Below are 25441 nucleotides of genomic sequence, written 5' to 3'. Positions count from 1 at the left end.
TATATCCACAAAACATGATCCTGTCTAAACCTGTATTCAAACATGAACACAGAAACACTATAATATGTTTTTCAGAAACTATTCAAAGATAAAAACATAATTATTCTTATTCCTCCTAAGCTGTAATTTCATTCCAAAACATGTCACTGAAGTAACAACATATTATCTCAATATAATTATATAAACTTGTGTTTCCTGTATCCTTCAATTAGTATCTCTAATCTTTAAAGCGACAGTCTACCTTCTTTTATAATTTTTTTTAACCTCCTGTGGATCCACGGTGGCTCAATGAGTAAGACATTGGCTTGCTTACCTGGAGGTCCCATGTTCGATCCCGTGTTGGTTGAGGAAGTTCATTCGGATTTTCCAGTGTGGTTGCCCTTTGTCAGGGGTGCAGGACCGAGAGCATGACTAGGGACAATGTATAGTGGTTCGGATGGGACAAAAATTCATTGGTGTACATATAAAAGAACCCTTGACAGTTGGAAGAGTAGGTCGTAGTGGCGATGTCCTGACAAAACTTCTCTTATAGCACACTGCATGGCGTATGCTTGTCTTCATTAGCCAGTCGGAGCAGAACAGTAGGACGTTAAACCCCATTCCATTTCATTTCTCTCCCCGTGTATGATTCGGGTCCTGTATATCCTCATTCGTTACATCTGCATGTAATAGCTTTAAACTTTAGAGAGACAGTTTGATTTATTATATGATTTTTGCTCTCCTGTGTAACCTCAATATATTAAAACTTTAAAGGGCATGCACTACTCTATTTTGTAATTGTTCTCCTGTATGTCCATGCAAGAGCTAATACATAAATGGCATTGCTAGCCTGCGATCTTTAGTGGATTATGAGCCGCATAACTTTCCTTCACGATTTAACGATTAAATGGATAATCGAGACTATGCTGTTTTTCGTACTGACTTTAGTAATGATGATCAAGGCTAGCCGGAAATTTTAACCGCTTAGTTTTCTGTTCATAGTGGACCAATTTGAATGAAATTTTCAGCAAATTGCCTTTACATTATCTAGCTTTTAACTATTATAGTGAGAACTGCCAACTCTTTATCGAATCTCCCATAATGTATGTTTAATTTAATATTCTAATTTTAAACTTTCAAGGGACATCCTTTTGACTCAATAACGTAAGAGAGAAATGGGGTTTAATGTCTACTTAACACAAACTAGGTCAATTCGGGACTAACATATGGTACAATTAATTCTCATTAATATGGGGTTTATAAAACAGTGAGAGGATATCAGCGGACCCAGAGAAAACCCATGACAGATCTAATAATCTAAGGCACATGCCATCCCCCTTCACTCAATGACAGACCATATGATCTAACGTGTCTGCATAAGATCACTCGGCCATTTTCTCACAGTCACATGCAACTAAGATCGTTATTTCCTGGACCTGTCTATCCCCTGCTGAAAGGAAATATGCTTAAATACAAAAAGCATACAGCCTCTTTCATTATTCTGTTTTCCCTTTGTTTTGATAATGAAATCCATATTGGATAATTTAGTAATTAATCACCCGCATTAAAGATATAAAATAATAAATATATCAATATATTTATTGGACTTCTCTTAACTTCTGTCAGTCAGCTTCCTGACAATTGAAAAATTGATATCATCAAACAAAACAAGGAAGTCTTTAAAGATGGGTTCCCAGAAAAGTATTTATCGGGTGGTTATTTCCAATAAAAGTATGGCAATTTTGGTATATATGGAAAGTAGAGATATCCAATCTTACTAGAAAAATACTGGATTCTCGAAAAACACTCATGGAGCGTATAGACGTACAACACTTTCTGAGATAAAAATGACGGAAAAAGACGCGGATAGTGGATAATCCGAGAATTCAATTAGGATTCGATATTTGTAATAAATAGTAAGCGATTAAAAACAGCATCGTCTTGTGTATGCAATGAATTCTCCTCTGTCTTCCAGAGGAGGTAAGTCAGGTAAACATGACCTGGTTTGATCAAATTTTTATAGCAGGGCATTCCTTTGCAATTACAATGTTTGAGAAGGATTTGAAGCAAAATTATGACAAATTAATTAGTTTGAATATGTTTTCAGTCCATATATATCATTAAATTACCCAGTTTGTACGCGGGAATGTATCTTTAATACCTATTTTCTAAAATGGATATAAAATCAAAACCTCCACAAAAGGCGTATATTTGAAGGAGGCTTGAGAGTGGATTCAGCCCTATCACCAAATGTGCCTTGGCAAAAAGGCATTTTGAGACTGGGAGGCGTGGTGGCTAACCAGACGTCCTCAGGTTCGTTCCTGGCGTTGGCCGAGAAAGTTACTCAAGATTTACTGGTGTGGTTTCTTCTTGTCACTGGTGCAAGACAGAGAGCCTAATAAGAAACAGTCTCTAGTTGGTCAGATGGGATGAAATGAAATGAAATGAAATGAAATGGAGTTTAACGTCCTACTTTTCTGCTCCTAACCTGGGCTAATGAAGACGGGCATACGCCATACAGTGTGCTATGAGGGAAATTTTGCCCGGACAGTGGCACTACGGCCTACTCTTATATCGAATTCCAACTGCCAAGGGATCTTTTACGTGCACGCCAATGTGTACACAGGACCTCGGTTTTTCGTCCCATCCGAACGACTAGACAGCTTTCCTTGTCAGCCCCTCCGTCCTGCATCACTGACAAGGGAGAACCACGCCGGAAAATCTGGATGAACTTTCTCGGCCAATGCAGGGATCGAATATCCGACCTCCAGGCTAGCGAGCTAGCGTCTTACCCACTTAGCCACGTGATCCCCCAGCTGGGATGAAAAACAAAATCTTGCAAGTTAGGACATAAAGTTAGGACATATTTACAACCAGATCTTTACAGTTGTGACATATTTACAACCAGATCTTTAATGTTACGACATATTTACAACCAAATCTTGAAAGTAATGACATATTTACAACCAAATCTTGAAAGATATGACATATTTACAACCAAATCTTGAAAGATATGACAAATCTTGAAAGATATGACATATTTACAACCAAATCTTGAAAGATATGACATATTTACAATCAGATCTTTAAAGTTTTGACCTATTTAACATGGCTTCCCGTATGTGAAAAATTTGATATGAACATAAAGGAAATGGCTGAACATGAAAATGATATTGTGATCATAAATTTTATCCTCTAATCTATAATTATTATATAGCTAATTTATGAGGAAATTATATCATTTAGTCAACAACCCACCCCTTGTTTACACAGACGTACCAGGATGATGTATGAGGAATGAAATGAAATGGGGTTTAACTTCCTACTGTTCTGCTCTAACTGGGATAATGAAGACGGGTATATGCCATGCAGTGTGCTATGAGGGAAATTTTGTCCGGAAAGCAGGACTACGGCTTACTCTTATATCGAATTCCAACTGCCAAGGGATCTTTCACGTGCACTCCAATGTGTACATGGGACCTCGATTTTGCATTCCATCTGAACATCTAGACAGCTGTTTGAACCTCGACTTTTGATAAACAGGCATAATATATTTGAAATCCTTGCCAATGTATAAACGAAAATATCATTTAATTATATTTTGTACGATCTGAACAACTGTACGTTGTCCCTTGTCCAGTTCTCCGTCCTGTACCACCGACAAAAGGGAAGGGTGATTATTTACTAAATTACTAAATGCGATTTAAACACAGTATATCTATTATGATTGATATAAATGATAATGTCTCTTTAACTATAATTACAGCCATCACTCACTTGACTTCCGTTAGTTGAAGTGTTTGAGTAGCATGGTCTAAATCTTAAAATTTACTGTCATCAACAACAATATGTTATAAATGTAACGACATAAATAACAAACATCAACAATATTACTAGCTATCCTAGTATAGGGGAGTTGGGTTTGGATCGTAAAGTCTGTCATTGAGTCAAGTGATGTGGTTTTGATTCCCTGATGGTACCTGACGAGAAGTAGGATTGCCTGTCCAACCACGTCGGTTTTCTCTGATTTCTTCCAACAGCTAAACCCCTTGTGGGTTTTCTTCAGGTCCTTGACCTGTTTCCTTCCACTGCTAAAGAACCCTACGTGTAAGCGAATTATTGAAATAAAATTGAACCATATGTTAGTCCCAAAATGACCTAGTTTGTGTAGGGTGGATGTTACCCCCAGGGTAACGAACATACATGTAGTATCAGAATGAAGGGAAGGCATAGAACAGCAGTCATTTAAGCTTCCCTTTATTCCACTACCACATTAGCTCCATCAATATACGGAGGGTACTAGTGTTACAAAGGTAGGAATAAGTCGCAGGACCTTGAGTCCCGACTCGAGTCCCAAGTCGCAGCACCTCGAGTCTGACTTTAGTACCGAGTCGAGTAGTAGAGTCGAGTCCCATGTATTCACAAAGTCTGAGTCCCGTTAAAGTCGCCAGTTCATCAAATGAGTCATAAATTCATGGCGAATAAGTCAGTTAGAGCTATGCACCCTTGTCGCGACTAAAGTTCTAAGCTTTTTCAAGTTGCGAGTTAATTAGAGCTGAGTCTCTAATTGCAATAAATATTTCAAGTCGAGCTGCAAGTCAGGTCATTAAGGCAACTTAAGATGGACTCAAGTTCCCACTCTAGTGTAGTATCAGTGAATTGTGGCATTGAGAGAATTTAGTTCCGTAATGTTCAATCGAATTACCCCAAATATAATCAATAATCAGTAATTACATAAAAACTTAAAGCTGACTTAAATTTGGTAACCATCATACTGTTTAAGATCAACATTTTCGTTAAAATATCAAAATTCTCACGGCTTATATACATGTTAAATATGTACTCAGATTGATTCTTTAACATTTGATAAAGAAAATAAAATCAAAATCCCAAATCTAGATAATCTCCTAGCTTGGATTAAATCTGATTTAAACTAGGCTCATCAGGTCTCTCCGCTACCAATAAAAGATGGCAGCTTCTTGTAAAGCTTGAGCTGCATAGAACAATGATATTTCAATTCTACATATTTTTGTAAATACTGAATGGAACTGAACCATTTTTGGACTGGTATTCTTATTAGAGATTCACCTTTCACAATATTGTAGTTTCCAATGGGTTCCTCTTATGCTTTAAATGATGTAATGAGACTTTAGGTAAGTTTCAGTAGGACTTAACCAACATGAACTAGAATATCAGGGCCAGACTTCCCTGTGAATAAAGAAAATCTTTACCTTTTTTTGAGACGGACAACAATAAAACAATCTGTACATTAAAAAATATTAAATTTTACCTTCCAACTGTTTCAGGCTATAATCAAATATTCCAAAATTTTGAGAACACATTTTAAATATAGAATTAAAACTGTCATGAATTCTAAAGTCATACGATCAAAAACTGGTTGACATCTCGGTTTCAGATCAAACAGGTGTTCTGGCAAAACCCCCAAACCTGTACAATTTTTACCTGTGGTATTTATAAATACACACCAGAATTAACTAATCCACTAATATAAAAAGAGAAAAGATTAATCCATAATCAGGAGATAATCTGTCTTAATCTGGTATGGATTATCTACAGTGTACATACCTGTATTTTAATACAGGTGAAAGTAGATCACAATTAATTAATTAATTAATGTAGGCTATTTAAAGCAACACACCTGGATTTCACATAGGATTAAAATTTCTAAAGTGCCTGTCAAACAAAATTAATCAGATTTAAAGGAGCTAAGTCTCTAACTCAATATCATCCAAAATCTTCAACATTTAAAACACGAATTATTTGTCAATTTAAAACAACATTGATGCTGTGATCTTACCGGAAAAGGGTGGGCTTCTGATATCCAATATTTAAGACAAAATAAATATTTTACCATAATGCGTTTCAGCTCCAGTTCTAGCAAGAGACTAGAGGAACGAGGCTATACATATTGCACCAAACCAAACGGCTTATGTAGACTGGAATAACCAGACGCTAGGAATTTGCACTCGATTGAGACTGCTGGCTTATTTCACGGAACATAACTGATTTGAAATTAGAGTAAAAACGGAAACGATTGAATGTAAATCAGTTTATATACATTCATATTATGGTATTATATGAGTTTCGACCCACTTGTGTCAATTTCTAGGTCCCAAATATTAGCGATTTAGCTCCTTTAATTACAAAATATTTCTGGAATGGCTATAACTTTAAAACTGCTGTTTATTTATTTTTTTATACTGGGTTATAACATCTGCTTTTGAAGTAGCCACATCGTTATCAGTCTATAACTGAAATCATGTCCATATACATGTATTACGGCTCTTTTAAAGCTACATAGAGTTGCATCCGCAAGCCTCCCAAATTTTCCGAACATTTGAAAACCCTAAATCTTGATTTAGTTGGCTACCAAAATCAACTGCGTTGTTGCGATCGAGAAATAAATAAGGGATATTGTTTGATAATGGTTTATATAAGGGTGAGAGAGACATTGGGTTTAACGTCCACACAACACAAACTAGGTCATTTTGCAACTAACATATGGCTCAATTTCATTTCAATAATTTGCTTGTGTATCTGGGTCTTTAGCAGTTGAAGGAAACCGGAGGACCTGGAGACAACCCATTCTACAACCCATTAACAAATCAGAGAAGCCACCTTTATATAAGGAAATTAATTATAAACTGGAATATGGTTAAAGTCTGATTTATGACTGCAAATTATTCTGACCGAAATAACAAGTGTTCATCCTCAAAATGTTTTAACACTTTCTCTTATATCTGATATTCCTACTCTGTTTTTCACATGGGGTTCCACTAAAACACAAATGCTGTAGTCCATTGGTAATTCTACACAAAGGTGTTATTAGGCCATACAAAGAATAATATTCTGGGTTTCAGACAAAAATCTGATGCAGCAGGGAGATCTTCAGTTTTGCATTTGTCAAAGGATCACATGACTTGATAACTGAAAGCCAGCGTTACACATCCAGTTTCAATTGTTTTTTTTATTTTTTATAGTGTTAACCAGAGGAAACATGAACATCCGGTAATTAAATAGAGTTAATAGACTTCTAATTTTTTATTTCTAAAAATAAAAACAGGTTGTGTGGCACTTTTTAAGTGACGCAAGATTATCTAAGAACCAGAATGTATTTTATTTATGGCCTTATAATGCTTTTGGGATGCATTTTCAAAACTATTTGAATAGATTTTTAGTTAGAATTCGCTATTTGTGGTCAATAAAACTAATGGAATTTGATTTGTTTTTTGTCTCCTATGAAATGAAACAAAAAGATATAGCAAAATATATTGTGTCGCTAGAAATCAGAATATACAGAGAGAGAGAGAGTGAGATTTAATGTCCACTTGACATAAACTAGGTCATTTCGGAACTAACCTATAGTTTAATATTACTTCAATAATTTGCTTGCACCTAGGGGCTTTTAGCTGTGGGAAGAAACTGGAAGACTCAGAGAAAACCCATGAGGTTGGACTGACAACCCTAATCCTTGTCACATACAAACAGGGATTCGAAACCACAGCATTTGACTAAATGACACACCATATGATCAAAAGTGCAAGCACTGACAGCCCCCTCCCCCTATTCGAATAGCAGTCAATGTGACCAATAGTCGAGCCAAGTTGACCAGACACCCACCCTCTAATGAACAATGATAAGCTATTTAATTGGAGACTAATAAGAGTAATGTTTTACGAGTGCAATCATAGGCGTACGGGGTCGATGACAGTTAGGGGGGCAGAACCCGAAATGCCCCACAAAAATTTGGGTTTACAGACAGCGGCAACGGTCTTCCTTGAGAGGCGAAGAAGCAGAGCTTACCTTGTATGGACCCCCCCACCCCCCCCAAAGAAAATTTGGGAATACTTGATGGCTGCAAACACGTTTTCCTGCTATTTCAGCCCGTGAACAAAGCAACTTCAAAGTGGTCTATTATAGCCTAATTAAGATGGCTGACTCGAATTCCAAACAACCAATCAATCGTCACAGGGTATGGGGGTATGGGGGCCTCACCCTCACGGAGAAAATTTTGAAAATTTAACCACCGCATATGCGTTTTCTGCTATTCTAGCCCGTGTAAGCAACTCCAAAAGTATCCAATGGTTTTGTAACCAAAATCCCATTCTGAATTCCAACCATCCAATCAGACTGTTGCAGCGACATTCACAAATAATAATAGATGCCCGAAAAATGTCGCACAAAATGTTTTAATCCATAGTCAACTCAGTACAAATTTGTGGTATTCAATAAGTAAAATTAGTGTTTTATTAAGGCTCGATGACAGTTAGGGAAGCAAAACTAGAAATGCCCTATAAAATTTCACGTTTACAGACAGCGGCGCCGGTTTTCTGCGAGAGGCGAAGAAGCGGAGCTGATCTTGTAAGGACCCCCCAAGAAAATTTTTGGAATATTTGACGGCCACAAACGCGTTTTACTGCTATTCCAGCCCGTAAAATTAGTGTTTTATTAGATTTCGGGCACTTTATTTTGCCAAGTAGATGAAATAAATTTTTTTTTTCACTTTACCCGTCTGCCCGAAAAGTCAGCTGCCCCCCTGGCTCGTACGCCTATGAGTGCAATCTGTAATACCGCACATGAGAATTTTTGCCTGTGTCAAATAGTATGGTGTGAGTGTAGGGCACCTCCAACCCCGCCCATCAGGAGAAACACCCTGACTAATTCCACCCTGGTTCCATACATAGGCCTACATATACAAATGTAGATGGTGTGAGTGTAGGGCTGTAAACAAAGGAAGTTATGTGATGTAAGTTAAATCTCACGATTTCTAGATCTGATTTACATTAACTGACATGAGTCACCTCCCTCCCTCTGTCTCATATTAAACACATTTATAACATGTGTTATAGTTAAAGATCCTCACAACAATATTTAACTTTATTATAAATTATATAAATTATTAACAAACTTACACCACCACAATATTTTACATTTAACTTTATAAATTATTAATAACTTTCACCACTAGTGTAATTGGTTCATACACATAATTTTATTATCCTGTGGTGGAGGCACTGATCAGAGAGGTAGAGGTGTGTGTGTGTGTGTGTGTGTGTGGGTGGGGGGGGGCAGAACACACCTTGTTTGACATGGGTGTTTCCACCTACTCTTCAGGGGTTCTTTTACATGAAATGAAATGAAATGGGGTTTAATGTCCTACTGTTCTGTTCCTAACCTGGGCTAATGAAGATGGGCATACGCCATACATTGTGCTATGCCCGGGCAGCGGCGCTACAGCCTACTCTTATATCGGATTCCACCTGCCAAGGGATCTTTTATGTGCACGCCAATGTGTATACAGGACCTCGGTTTATCGTCCCATCCGAACGACTAGACAGCTGTCCTTGTCACACCCTCCATCCTGCATCACTGACAAGGGGAAACCATGCCGGAAAATCTGAATGAACTTTCTCGGCCAATGCAGGGATCGAACACCCGACCTCCAAGCTAGCGAGCCAACATCGCCAAAGCATACTTAACAATGTTCCATGGCAGACCCCCAATTCTGCAACACTGGTCTATGCCCTGACCTTGGGGTAGATTATTGCAAAACAAGATATGATTTGTGGCAAGAAATGAAAGGGCTATGTACAGTCACGATATAGGTTGAACAAATTAAATACACCTTGATGTCTCCCCATGTCCGCCCACCTTCCGAGGTCATAAAAATACCCCAAACCCAGTGCTCACAACTAAACACAACATATTCCAATATTTCTTGGAGTTACAGGCCTTACTTAGATTTACATTTGATAAACCAGACCCATTGCTTACATTACACACGAGATATAAGATTGTTATTGGGAGTTATGGGCCCTACTGACATGTACATATTGATATCTACCTCTATAATCTCCCCTTAGATCTCACGCACCAGATTGTGTGTATTTTTCAACTTGATATGTATTCACATAATGATATTAAATACTAAGATTTCAATATTTATTGAGTTTGGGTTGCCTTAACTCTTGTTAGAAATATCTTGTGTTAATTCACCTTTAAAATTTAAACAAAAAACCATGCTGACAAATAAACAGAAAGATATAAATATATCTCAAAATATGTTATGAATGGTGAAAATTTACCCAACAGCCACAAATTTATAAAATAAGTAAAATATTTCAAAATTTTCAATTACCATTGAAATGTTGGTTGTCATAGTTATATGAAATACGACACACGCCCACAAACAATACAATGCAGTCTTGTAATATTTGATCAAATTGAGAACCACTTGAAAAATTCTACTTGTCCAACTTACTAAAGTCTTCAAATGAATATTTCATAAAATTGAAAATAAATGAAGGAGTTTAATGTCCTACTGTTCTGCGAGAGAGAGCGATAGAAATGGGGTTTAACATCCACTCGACACAGACTAGGTCATTTCGGGACTAACATATTTTTTTTTCCAATAATTCGCTTGCGCGTAGGGGTCTTTAGCAGTGGAAGGAAACCGGAGGACCAGGAGAAAACCCACGAGGTTTGACAGGCGACCCTACTCCTTGTCACGTACAATCGGGGAATCAAAACCCCGCCAGTTGACTCAATGACAGACCGTATGATACGGCGCGCGCGTGCTGACCATTCGGCCATCCCCCCCCCACTGTTTTGCTCTGATTGAACTAATGAATACGGGCATACACCATACAGTGTGCTATGAGGGAAATTTTGCCCGGACAGTGGTGCTACAGCATACTCTTATATCGAAGAATCTTTTATGTGTACATGGACCTCAGTTTTTTGTCCTATCCAAACAACTAGACAGCTGTCCTTATCAGGCAATAGAAAATACACGAATCTGGTTAACAACTGATACATGTAAATATTGACTTTTCCAGTTTCTTGAAGAAAATTAGAGACAAGCGACATATTTATTATAGCGTTCCCAGAACAGATCGAATCATATAAGAGACCTCATCTCTAACCTTGCGTTTTTCGAGATAAGAGATGGTACTACATGTATATAGATTCACCTGGCAAAGAACAATGCATATCAGATAGTATTTCAATAAGCACTATCAATTTTTTTCTTCAAAACAATGATTGATTATTGTTATTTATTACATTTCTGCCACACCCAACTACAATTAAGCACATAATCCTACCTGACACAGGTACAAATAATCTTTTAAAGGAGCTAAATCGCTAATATATGGGACCTAGAAATTGACACCAATGGGTAGCAATGTATATAATAATGTAATATGAATGTATATAAACTGATTTACATTCAATCGTTTCTGTTTTTACTCTAATTTCAAATCAGTTTTGTTTTGTGAAATATGCCAGAAGTCTCAATCGAATGGCAATCGCTTGCATCTGGTTATTCCAGACTACACCGACAGTATTTATTGCGCATGCTCTCCAGATAAAAATATATTGTCACCGTTTGACACGACTTGTGGAATATGTCTAGCCTCGTTCTTCGAGACCCTTGTTACAAATGGCACTAAAACGCATTATGGTACACGATTTATTCTGTGACAATGGTAAAATGTTTATTTTGTGTTAAATATTTGATATCAGAAGCCCATCTTTTCCGGTAAAATCACAACATCAATGTGGATTTAAAATGACGGGTTAATAGGTTTGACGACATTACGTCATGAAAGCAGAGCTAAAGATATGTTGTGTAACAACAGCCACTCAAAATATGCCAAAAGTAGGATAACTTTTACATGTCGCAAGATCTCAACCCCGCTTGATTAACTTTATTGACAATATTTGCCGATAAACAAAAATTGTTTCACTACATTGGGCTGGGTATGTTTAATGAGTATGTTTAACTGATTTTTAAACAAAAAACAAACACATGGGTATAGCTCAATGTTTCGTAGAGAATCGAAACAGTGTGAAACTGCTGTTCCTTAGGGATGGGGGTGGATGGCCGAATGGTTAGCGTGTGCGCGTTGTATCATAAAAGGTCTGTCATTGAATCAACTGGCATGGTTTCGATTCCCCGATTGTACATGACAAGCTAGTAGGGTCGTCTGTCCAACCCTGTGGGTTTCTCCAGGTCTGACACTGCCAAAGACTCCTACGCACAAGCGAATTATTGAAATAAAATTGAACCGAAATAACCTGGTTTGTGTCAAGTGGAGGTTAAACCCCATTTCTCTCAAAAATTCCAGAAATCTGAAATTAATCAGAAACTAATTTGATCTTAATCAATTTAAAACAGCACTGAATGTGATCATTAGCACGAATATTCTTAATTTTATTATAAAGCAACATGCCTTTAAGAAAAAAATCAGTTGTACTCTGTACGGTACATAAAAACATGAAAAGCCTCTGATTTATCAACCTAAAGTCGACTTCCGACATTTCTGCATGTTTGAAAGAAAGACTTGGTTATTATTTAACTTCAACTATTACACAAACAGTTGTATTGTGTTGTTTGTGGGCAAACCTTTGTTTTTAAAAGTTTTAAAAACAAACCAAAAGTCCTCGAGTCAACATGTGAAATATTTTAAGATGTTGTATTGATAACATCTCCAGTAAAACCAACAACAACACAAGGATTACCGTGGATCGTAAATAGATTGTTTTTGAACTACCAGTACATTTTTTTATAAAGATGCATTATGTAAGATTTAGATAAAGACATGGCCGTTCTTGCTATAATAGTTCAAAAATAGATAATGTAAAATTACTTTATACTGAGCCAAGTTATGAATGTGTTATTACTGTTAAGACATATAACAGGTTGTTCTTTATTGTAGAACGGTACATGACCAGGTTTGATTGTCCATTTTATTGTTAAATCATTCAATCTTGCTGATGTTTAAATCCATCTAAATCTCTGCCATCCGATGTCCTAGAGAGTTTGTTATGGGCGGGTCATGTTAAAAGCGAATTATTGAAATAAAATTGAATCATGTTTGTCCCGAAATGACCTAGTTTATGAGATGCAAAAACTCTAAACCTCATTGTGTCCTACATGTATTTACTTAGATGGGTCAGATTTGGGATTTGATCTCTAGAAGCCTAGGGGAGAGTTTTCTATCCAGCAGCTATCAGCTGAAAATCACTCCTCGTCCTTTATTATTTTATATCACTAACAAATCTGAATCAAGCCTGGAAATAAGGCACCTGTCAAAGACTTGGTCAGACACAAATTATCGCAAAACATATATTATAAAAAAAAAAAGTTGTTTGACAATTTAAAGTTTTTTCATACCCTCTCAAATAGTTCTGGCTATAGACACTTAGAATGAAGTTCTGGCTATATAGACTGCCTGATGAAGGTAACTACACTTAGAATGAAGTTCTGGCTATAGACACTTAGAATGAAGTTCTGGCTATATAGACTGCCTGATGAAGGTAACTACACTTAGAATGAAGTTCTGGCTATATAGACTGTCTGATGATGGTAACTACACTTAGAATGAAGTTCTGGCTATATAGACTGTCTGATGAAGCTAACCACACTTAGAATGAAGTTCTGGCTATTATATATAGACTGTCTGATGAAGGTAACTACACTTAGAATGAAGTTCTGGCTATATAGACTGTCTGATGAAGCTAACTACACTTAGAATGAAGTTCTGGCTATTATATATAGACTGTCTGATGAAGCTAACTACACTTAGAATGAAGTTCTGGCTATTATATATAGACTGTCTGATAAAGGTAGCTACAATGAAGTTCTGGCTATACAGACTGCCTGATGAATAAAAGCTACACTAAGTCTACAGCCCACTGTACATGCTACTTCGGGCAGTCTACGGGAATAATTTGAGTAAACCTGTGAGTGTATTCGGCACCGTAGAAGGTCGCAGTAAACCTGTGAGTGTGTTCGGCACCGTAGAAGGTCGCAGTAAACCTGTGAGTGTGTTTGGCACCGTAGAAGGTCGCAGTAAACCTGTGAGTGTGTTCGGCACCGTAGAAGGTCGCAGTAAACCTGTGAGTGTGTTCGGCACCGTAAAAGGTCGCAGCTGGCTGTAGAGACTTTTGATCCTGCACATACAAAATGTCCACCTGATTTCTTAGGGCTGGTCTGCGTGTCAAAACATCTATGGCGGGCTGTGAACTAGGCTTTAAAATGAAGTCCTGGTTATAGACTGCCTATGAATGAAAGGCACCACACTTCTATTATATGACATAATGTCCAAATTAAACTCACCAGCCAAGCATAGAAAACCATGATGGTAATAATATGGATTTATTCTTAAGAAAGACATTCACGGTAATAATTATTGTAATTGAGATGAGAAAGTAAAACAATTTAAGCATGGAAAGACAATAGCTAAAAATATCATTCCTTCAATATCACCATGGTAACCAGAAAACAATGTGGGATAATACAATGGCTGTGAACAGGTTATATAACAAGTCAGTTAATTGGTCAAATTTAAATCAAATTCAATTGATTTTTGTCAGATTGTTTGACAATGAATGCTCAAATCATAAAATATTTGTAGATGTTGTAAGAGAGCGAGAAAAATGGGGTGTAATGTTTACTCAACTCATTTCAAATTTTCGAATAGCACAAGAGAGAGAGAGAGAGAGAAAAGGGGTTTAATGTCCACTTGACACAAACTAGGTAATTTTGGAACTAACATAATTATTGTTCAAATAATTTGCCTGCGCGAGGAAACCGGAGGACTCCAAAAAAAACCACGAGGTTGAACAAGCTCCCTACTCCTTGTCACGTACATGTACATGCGGAAAATCTAAACCATTTCAATAATTCAACATTCATATTAATTTAAATAATTATATTTTTTTGTGATACTCCAGCCTACTAAACACATTGGATTCTGCAGGCTGTATACTCTAGCCTACTATGAAGCCTGGATGATCTATCCCAATAATAAAGACTTGATTCAGTAACCATGTGTGTATTATAAGCTGACTAAAGGAAATGATTATTATAAACATTTATTATATTATATCATAAACAAACTCGAGATCTACTGTCTGTTAAAACCATTATACATCATACCTATACAAATTGCAAATTTTCCTTCATATAAACCACCTTTCGACTGCAGTATAGCCACGGTGTTTTGGTGTGTACATTGCTGACACACTGACAAGAGATGAAATGAAATGAAATGGGGTTTGACATCCTACTGCTCTGCTCCGACTGGGCTAGACTGGGCTAATGAAGATGGGCATATGTCATACAGTGTACTAAGACTAAGATGGAAATTTTGCCCGGACAGCGGCACTACAGCCTACTCTTATACTGAATTCCAACTACCAAGGGATCATTTACGTGCACGCCAATGACAAAGAGGTCTTACTCTCTGAGCCACCGTGGGCCGTGGCTCCCCACTTACCAGGAGGTCCTGAGTTTGATCTTGATGCAGGAGCCACAGCGGCCCATGGAGTACGGCAGAGTTTGATTCTGGTGTTAGCCGAGAAACTTTTTCTGGGTTTTCCAGCCTGCTTTCCCCCCTTGTCAGTGGTGCAGGTCCGGTTGGGTGGGGAGGGGGGCCCTTACCAGAAAAAGTGTCTTGTTATTCAGATGGGACAAAAGCATACAGTCCACCCTGATACTTGTTTGTAAAAGAACCCTTGACAGGTAGAATAATACATGTATGAAGAGCAGGTAGAAATGCTGCTTTCCAGGCAAAATAAAATTTCTCTCATAGCACGCCATATGGCATATACTTGGGGCAGAAAAGTAGGATGTTAAACCATGATATGGAGCCGCAATTAATGGTACCAAAATAAAGCTAGCCAAGGATGTGCATAACTGAATATGGCCAGTTTGCTACTTACTACCCATTTCGATGTGTTGGGTCACAAATGCTTGTACCAACATGGTTATCATAATTTACCTGCAGAATACACCCTGGTACTTAACTCGTGGTTAACATTGCTGTAAGAATTTTATCTGAAGAAATCACCTTGGTACATGTATGTAAGTAACGTTGTTGTAAGGATTTTACCTGAAGATTTTGTAATTAGATCTAATTATAGAAAATTCTTGCAGGTAATTTGACTTTTAACTCACTACTTTAATGTACATGTGTCTCTGTGAATGTGTGTGTATGTACGTGCATGTCATGCTTAACATAACTATATCTACATGTACTGTATACGGCTATATGATGTTGTAATTATTGCCTGGTAAAAACGAGATACAGTAAAACTATATGGATATAGTATATTATGTCATACATGTATGAGCTTTCCTAGGGAGCTGAAACTCTTCTGCACCAACTGGGCTAATGAAGACAGTCTAGGGAGCCACAGTGGCGATCTGAGTAAGGCGATGTTTCCCATAACTATATCTATCTATGAGTCTGCATGTCATATTTTACATTTTTCATGCACTTATAATGTTATTTATTATGTACTTACACATGTATTTCCTAATGAAACTGAAATAAAGTAAAACTGTATATTACATACAATGTTTTCATATGAGCCACGGTGGTTCAGTTAGTAAAGTGCTGGCTCTCTGACCAGAAGATCTTTTAGTAGGCTGAGACTTTTCCCTTGTCACAATGTAGCAGGATGACAATGCATCATTTGCATTTTTCGCTACAATATCAAATTTATCACAGCTTAATCCATGATAAATATGTACTCAGACTAATTATTTAACATTAAAAAAAATAATAAAATCAAAATACCAACACTAGATAATGTCCCGTCTTGGATTCAATTGAATTTAAAACAGGCCTATGAATAAAATGTCGCGGACAACAAAATAGTGGCTGGCTTACCACAAGTAGCAAACAGCATACATGAAGATCAATTAAATTTCAATTCCACATATCTTTGTAAATAGTATATAATGGACCGATATTTGCAAGTGATTGCTATATCGCTCAAATTACGTATCAAAACTTTAAGTGTGTGGTATCAAATCCACATATCGCTCTACGCAATAACTTAAATGAATATGAATCACACCATATTCTAATTACTGTCTTTCTGTAAAGATAGGGGTCGTCAGACTTTCATTATAATTATCCTAATGTAATACTAATTACAGTCAATTAGCATAAAATTAGTCAGTGACCGATATCTTATCCTTATTCTAATAAAACTCACAGACAACTTTAGCTATGTATGTAATATAGTCATGAGGAAAATAAATATATTAAAAAGAGTTGAACTTCTTTGATGTACCTTAGGTCAAAATAAAGCATTTAAGTGGGCTGCAGTTATATGTGTTATTTCTATTAGTGCTAGGAGCCATGGTGGCGAAGTGGATAAGATGCTGGCTCCCTGAGTTGGCCGAGGAAGTTCATCGTGATTTTCCGGCATGGTTTCCTCTTGTCAGTGGTGCAGGACCAAGGGCCTGACAAGGACAGCTGTTTAGTCCTGCGTGCACGTAAAATATCCTTTGGTAGATGAAATTCAATATAAGAGTAGGCCCCATTTCTTTCTCTCACACTTTATCAACGTGGTCTGTGCAGAAAAGCAAAACATTAAAACCCCATTTCATTTTTATTGAATTTTTGTTTTGAAAGATTTAGCGACTGTCAGTTTGTGTAGGAATTTTACCTAGTTTGATGTTTGACTTATATCGTGGGCAGATATAGTGTGTCATAGAGTGATCAGGAACTAGGAGCTTACTATAGACTAATGTCATGTCACATACATCACATACATGTATACACAGTATGGTATATAGCCTATATATAAATATGTCTGGAATTAAATAATAAACTCATTGATACTTAATTAAAACAATCTCGGCTACTGTATTGGTTGGTAGTACTCAATAGTATGATATAGTCTATGTAAAGGGTAAATATATATATTTATATACATATATGGTATAGCCTACAGCGTAAATATGTCTGGAATTAAATAATAAACTTAATTTAATATAACAATCTCTACTACTGTACAGTACTCTATATACGTAATTATCTAATGTAACACTAGCCTACTGTAGAATGACATATTCAAATATTTGGCTAGATTCTGGTGCAGGGTAGATAGAGGACCTGGCAAGGGAAATGTATAGTCGCTTGGATGGGACAAAAAAAAAATGAGGTCCCTTGTTGTACACATTAGCTTGTACATGAAAAAAACCCCACTTAACAGTTGGAATTCGATCTAAAAGTGGGCCCTAGTGCGGCTGTTCGAGCAAACTTCCCCTCATAGATGTCGTCTTTATTAGCCCAGTCGGAGCATAACAGTAGGACGTTAAACTCTTTTTCATTTCCCTCATACATGTAATACATGGCATATGCTCGTCTTCATCTATAGACAAGTCGGAGCAGAACAGTAGGACGTTAAACTCTTTTTCATTTCCCTCATACATGTAATACATGGCATATGCTCGTCTTCATCTATAGACAAGTCGGAGCAGAACAGTAGGATGTTAAACTCTTTTTCATTTCCCTCATACATGTAATACATGGCATATGCTCGTCTTCATCTATAGACAAGTCGGAGCAGAACAGTAGGATGTTAAACCCCATTTCATTTCATTTTTTATACTATTTTATAATTCTCTGACTAGTAAACTTGACATCATGCCATGGCAGTACCACTTTATGGCATTATATCAATTAATTACCATTCTCTGAGTAATTAAAATATTTTCACTCAATTCAAGGAGACGAATATATTACAATTTTGATAAAAATAACTTTAAATCTGGGCTTATAAATTATTCCAGCTGACATTTTTTAAATTTGAAAAAAAGAAAAATATTATCTTACCTAAATTAATTTCTACGTAGAACACAACAGGATATGTGTTTGAATCAGTAATTTAACCGTTGAATAAGAACCCCACCCTTCTATATACACACTATCCACTTGTATTATTCCTTTGACCGTACACTATTATCGCATGTAAAAACACATACGCACGTACATTACACACAAAGCTTGTATAAGTATCACGTGAGAAGATTACTCCATTACACTTTATGCACGTACATAACGTGTCAAACCTTCTTCGACTATAGTAGCAGTGACTCTACAGTTATTTTCTCACATCGACTCGCAATGACTATCATAGATTATTATTCACAATAATTCATAATTAGTCACTGACTGACTGCAACCAGCAACCATCACAGCGTAACATACGCTCGTTGTTATACACTGAATCCAACCGACTGATTCATCTGTCGACCAATGAGACACAATTCGCAAATATTCCTAAACCGATTCCACCGTTTCACTGAAAATAAACTATTCCATTATTCTCTGTGTCGCACGGTTCGCGCTGTGCACAAATTATTATCTCAACCAAGCGACTCGACTAGTGCAAGCGAAGAATTGACAATTTGAGTGAAAAGAAATGTTGATTGTTTGTCTTTCTACCTACCGAAAATTCTTTCCAAGTCAGACCAAAATAAACTCCAAGTTTGTCACGTTTGAAAAATCCCAGATTTAGCCATCGAATTAGCAGAGCACTGACATCACAGTTAGGCAATAATCTACCGTTCCCAGCGTCTACCGAACACAAGCATTCTTTGTTGACATGGATTAGTCTATTCGATACAAAAGGGGTAGTAGGAAGGAATAATTGATAGCTTGACGGATAACGCACATGTTCATAGCATTGTATTGTTCGAGCCGTCTGATGATATTGGCCCACGCGCTGGTGTATGGGGCGGATGCAAAAGTCACTTGACAAAGAAAGTCAGGGCGCTCTCAACTTGAGTGTATATAGTCGCTCATGTAAACATTGGCCTTGTTAGAATTTACCAAGGCAGCGACAAGAAATCGTGAATGGTGACTATATTATTTTATTCACCCTACTATGCAATAAAAATTATATTCTATTCTACAAGAGAGAGAGAGAGAGAGAGAGATGAGAGAGTTAGAGAGAGAGAGAGAGACACACACACACACACACACAAACTAGGTCATTTCGAGACTAACACATGGTTCAATTTTATTTCAATAATTCGCTTGAATTGCTCATATAGGTCTTTAGCAGTGGGAGGAAATCGGAGGACCCGGAGAAAACCCACGAGGTTGGACAGGCGACCCTACTCCTTGTCACGTACAACCGGAATATCGAAACCACGCCAGTTGACTCAATGACATACCTTATGATACAGCACGCATGTGCTAACCATTCGGCCATCGCCCCCCCCCCCCCAATTCTATAATAAAGGGTTACATACCAGAGCGCAAATGATAATATAAATGGTAATATAAATGAAAAGAAATGTGGTTTAACGTCGTACTGTTCTGCTCCGACTGGACTAATGAAGACGGACATACGCCATACAGTGTGATATGAGGGAAATTTTCCCGGACAGCGGCGCTACGGCCTACTCTTATATCGCATTCCTACTGTCAAGGGATCTTTTACGTGCACGCCATTGTGTACACGGGTCCTCAGTTTTCGTACCATCGGAACGACTATACGTTGGCCCTTAATTGTCAAGCCCTCCGTCCTGCACCACTGACGCGGGGGAACTAAGCCGGAAAATGCCGATGAACATTCTCCTCGGCCAATGCAGAGGTCGAACACCCAACCTCCAGGCTAGCGAGCCAACGTCTTGCATACTAAGCCATCATGGCTCCAGCAAATGGTAATATAGACCATACAGTAAATATATACGGAAACTAGTAGACACTACACAGTGTCAGTTTTGCAATTTTTGATATCAGCAGGGGGAGCCGCGGCGACTCAGTCCGTATCTATGACATTCCAGCGCAGTTTCTCTTTGTCAGTGGTGCAGGACGGGGGGGGGGGGTGGCTGACAAGGAACAGTGTCTAGTCATTCGGGTGAGACGACAACCCTTGGTCCCGTCAATGAAATGAAATGAAATGAAATGGGTGTTTAACGTCCTACTGTTCTGCTCCTATACTGGGCTAATGAAGAAGGGCATACGCTATACAGTGTGCTATGAGGGAAATTTTGCCCGGTCAGCGGGACTATCTCCTACTCTTATATCGAATTCCAACTGCTAAGCGAGCCAGCGTCTTAACCACCTAGCCACCGTGGCTCCCCTATTCGTTGGTGTGCAGGTAAAAGAACCGATAACATTTCAATGAAGAGTAGGCCGTCTTCATTATCCAGGTTGGTGGAGAATAGTAGGATGTTAAACAGAGAGAGGGAGAGAGAGAGGGAGAGATAGAGAGGCGCCATTGCCCCCTTTACTCCAATCCGCCCCTATTAAAACAAAATCTTACGCATGCTGTATAGAAAGAAAGAATCCTTTGTATATGAATAATTAATTTTTATCATAATTTACAGCTGGTGTCATAAATCCTATTGACGTCCAGAAAAAATAAAATCCCATTTTCTTCTTGATATAAATTACACCTGTAGAAAAGGTACGCTCTACCTGTAAACACAAAGACGCCGACGGGTTTAAATGTAATTTGATACGCAGGTAATCCTTTATCGCACCGTTCTATATCTCCGTGCAGTTTCCCTAGCTATTGTATTTCAGAAGAACTGTTACACATATTGAAAATATAATTTAATATTGCTTCTTTTTAATATTCTTTTTTTTTTCAAATCAAATATGTCACCAATTCTGTTTTTTTTCCATGTATGTATTGATCCTCCGATGTAAGCATATTCCTCGCAGTGTTGCATTTGATTAGACCTTTATCGCACGAATTTCTCGGGCCATTGCTTCTGGAATATGCGGTGTAAGCTGGGAAGCAATTTTCAAGATTTTTCAAAACACGGCATGGTTTAAAAGGAAGGTGCCCCAAGTTGTTTGGACAGAAAACCGAGGTCCACATATGTGCATGTAAAAGAACTAACCAATTGACAGTTGGGATTTGAAAAAAAAGCCCCGTCAAAATTTCTCCCAATTCTTTAAATAGCATCTAGAAGTCGGATTAAGTATTCACAACAAAACACAAGGTATATAACTACTTCTTTGTTATTTAAACATGCATTATTCAAGAGGTAAATCTGCCTATTTGCAGGTCTTCGGATAAACTTTAAAGGGACTATCCCGATTTGAACAGAGTCTCAAAAATAAAAGTCTGAGTACGCATGAAATTTAAACGCAAAAATATAGAGGAATGGTGAATTTACCTTGTCTCAAACTTTCAGCTCAAAATATTGAGTTGTTTGGACGTGAACGTCAAAACTGCTTATCCGGACACGTAACCCTTTTAAGATTTCGGGTCAAATTTTTCATTGAGTGACCTGATAATCGATCCCCGTTCCTGTAGAGGTCTATACAATGAATGACATTGATAACGAAAGGTAAACTTCACCTACACATTATTCTTATAAAATAAGTCTGGTTTTATCCAGACACCGCATTATACAGGGTGGGACACCATTTTCTATTTCTAGATGAAGGCTGACGGGTTTAAGTTGTTCGAAAACGCATCACATAGCTTGAGTTAGTTGCTCCGCCCTAAGGTAGGGGATTTTAAGGGATTTTAACACAAATTAAGCAGTTTTATTCTCCAAAATATTATCAGGATTGGCCCTTTAAAGAATGTAATCGTTTGCTATTGGAAGTACACACCAAAGAAAGACAGAAATGGGGTTTAACGTCTACTCGAATAAACTAGGTCATTTCGGGACTAAAACATGGTGCAATTTCATTTCAATAATTCGCTTGCGCGTAGAGGTCTTTAGCATTGTTAGGAAACCGGAGGACCCGGAGCAAACCCACGAGGTTGGACAGGCTACGCATACTCCTTGTCGCGTACAACTGGGGAACCGAAACCCCGCCAATTGTCGAATTGACTCAATGACTGCGCGCACGTGCTAACCATTCGCCCCCCCCCCCCAGTACACAACAAACAATATACAGGTTTCATGCGATAAAACACTCTTCACGGGCGTCTTCATGGGCGCCGCCATTTTTAATACGGGGACTTGAAAGTATTTCCAATAATGGCGGAATTCTTTATACAGCCAATGTTCATACTCCTCGCAGTGTTCCGTTTGATTAGAGGATTTCTCGGGCCATTGCTTCAGGAATATGCCAATGTTAGAGGTCGAGGTTTGCCGAATGCTCGCTTGTTGTGGAAAAGTAGGACGTGAAACACATTTCATTTAATTGCATTTGACCAGCCTACCATGACGTCATCTCAAAACCTCCCCAGTTGTAAGTCCTTACGACAAACCACGGCAGCTGTAGGCTAACTGTACACAGTCCAACCGCAAGACTACCACCCAGTCACCCACATAATCCCAACGGAAAAGAGAAAACATTTGATGTCAAGCTGTAATTTTATTTAATACCAAAGGTCAACGCCCCCGGGACGCGTTGTACAAGATTTATTTGTTACAAAGAAAACATCGGTTATGTTTTTATAACTGGTTCCAAATATGTTACAAGGAGAAAAACACAAGTTTACCAGACTTTCATACACATCAAAAACAAGTAAAGGAGATAAAACTCTTAACTCAATATTTTCCATAATATTCGAATTTTAATTTAGAATTCAAATTGGTCCATTTCAATTAATATTGATGCTATCTTGTCGTCAAGATATCGGATCATAATACCAAATATTTTTAAAATCTGTACATGAATCGTGTATTTCTATGGTTACGGGTGCCATTTGTAATGAACGAAGAAAAATATATCCTACAAGACAATGCAGAAGTAATGAGTAATATAATGTGTAATAATATTGCTAGAATTTTTGCTCTTGAAATTAACGGTGGCAGTATATTTCATTAATTAATATCTTTGGCAAATTAATAGTTTCACACATATTCACATATATATTATATATAGTGTGAACTAAATCAACTTAGTGACTGTAATTGACAGTTGACACATAAAAAGAGTTATTTAGCCAAAACATGTGTCAATAAAATACCACCAGATTACACGTGAGTGGAACGATTCTAATTGCATCCTTTGGCTTAAAGTAACCAATCATATCGTTAATTGCACAGGTTCAGGGCCATGAACTGGTTTTCTGTGCGTGATATGCAGGAGTCTTATAAAATAAATCATAGTAAAGTTTTAAGTTAGACTTCCATTAGATTCCAGAGATGTTCCATCTGAGTTCCTAGACAGCCGCGAGGCTGGCTAGGGTTGAGAAACGGTTTTAGCTTGTATTGTAATCTGTGCTTGTATACATGTATTCAGCTATATATATAAAATGTAGAAGCGAACTGTTGCATTGTTATTCCTTGTAAGACAAACGTCTTAAGAAAACTGTAGAAGTAAATGCCCAACGTGAAGCAGAAGTAAAGACAGCTAGAGACAAATTCTAGACGATCACAAGGCTACAGAAATATGTAGTAAGAAAAGATGCATGGGTTGTACTTCGGATGTGGCGACCGGTTTGACAACGTCCGCTCTCCACGTCAGACAGAAGGCCCGTGGTGTTACAAATGGCTGAATTGTAAACGACATAATAATAAAAGAAACATTTAGAGTGGACTGTTCATGTATTTCACCGAACATAATTGGTTAGAAATTACAATAAAAAATTGTATAAATTGAGTATAAATCACTTTATGTAGATTCATATTACAGTAATATGTGCTTCTAGACTCATCGTCGTCTATTTTAAAGATCCAATAAATAGAGCCACACGCCCCTTAAAACAACTTCCTCACCATATGGACTGTCAACATGGTGGGGGGGGGGGTAGCGTTTCGCCAACATTTTACTGTGGTCGTATTGAGACTAACACACGGGATTTTTTTTATTGAGAACACCTCTAGATTCCGTCAAGGCCACGAGATCTAAACAGGGTTAGGGTTAGTGTTAGCCCTGTTTACATCTCGTGGCCTTGACGGAATCTAGAGGTGTTCTCAATAAAAATTACCGGACGGAATCTGCAGATGACCTTAATATTTAGATCTGACCCTAGATCACTGAGCTATTATAGAATTTGACCTCTGATTGATGGGGTCAATCCATTATACTATTACACGATCAATATGTCCACCCCTGTCACAATTCTAATGGATCAGATTCAACTCATCACCTTTATCATCATTCAAACAAATACATACAAATCTTCTAGTGATAAAAAAATCATTCTATGGTCAAGCACTGTTCAGTTTGAATCAACCCATACTAAACTTACGCTGTCTGTCTACAACTAGCTCCGCTTGAGAACCGACATTAAGCTAGTTGACCGACATTTTAATTCCTAAATGACGATTTTAGTCGAAAGCACTATGTATACTTGAGAAGTATTTATTTCGCTTCCATTTAATAAAATAGAAAAGGGTAATACATAGTCTTTGTGTTAATGCAGATATGAATGGAGTAGGACCAGATTACAAAATATTGTACCTATTTTTAGATACTGCAGCCATTTAGGGCAGAGATCTATTCTCGAAGTAGATAGTTGTCTGTGTGCAGAATAGATTTAACCTTTACAATACACGGGCGGAATATCAATCAGGCAATATATTTTACGGTCAACCACTTTCCCAGTAAAATTAATCTTTGTGATGGGTTTAACGTTCTACTTGTCTGCATCATCCGGGCTAGTAAAGACGGGAATACCAGTTTGACAGAGGACACTATGTTTTACCATCGCAAGAGAGAGAGAAAGAGAGAGAGAGAGAGGGTGGGGAAGAAAA

The 25441-nt window shown here is 37.6% G+C and overlaps 1 protein-coding gene across 2 annotated transcripts in view; it reads right to left on the bottom strand.

Annotated features, from left to right (window-relative positions):
* Positions 1-25441, bottom strand: part of LOC126808889 (uncharacterized) — a 95772-nt gene that overhangs the window by 54804 nt on the left and 15527 nt on the right. The window contains exon 1 of one of the 2 annotated variants that reach the window (XM_050533936.2): positions 18645-19184. The exons of the other annotated variant lie outside the window; for it this stretch is intronic. The gene's annotated coding sequence lies outside the window, so the exon portion shown is untranslated. Of the gene's footprint in view, positions 1-18644; positions 19185-25441 lie in introns of those variants that run through there. 2 annotated transcript variants of the gene reach the window in all.

The sequence above is a fragment of the Patella vulgata genome, chromosome 1 (assembly GCF_932274485.2).
Source record: "Patella vulgata chromosome 1, xgPatVulg1.2, whole genome shotgun sequence".
Classification (NCBI taxonomy): Eukaryota; Metazoa; Mollusca; class Gastropoda; family Patellidae; genus Patella; species Patella vulgata.
This window is presented reverse-complemented; position numbering and strand designations above follow the sequence as displayed.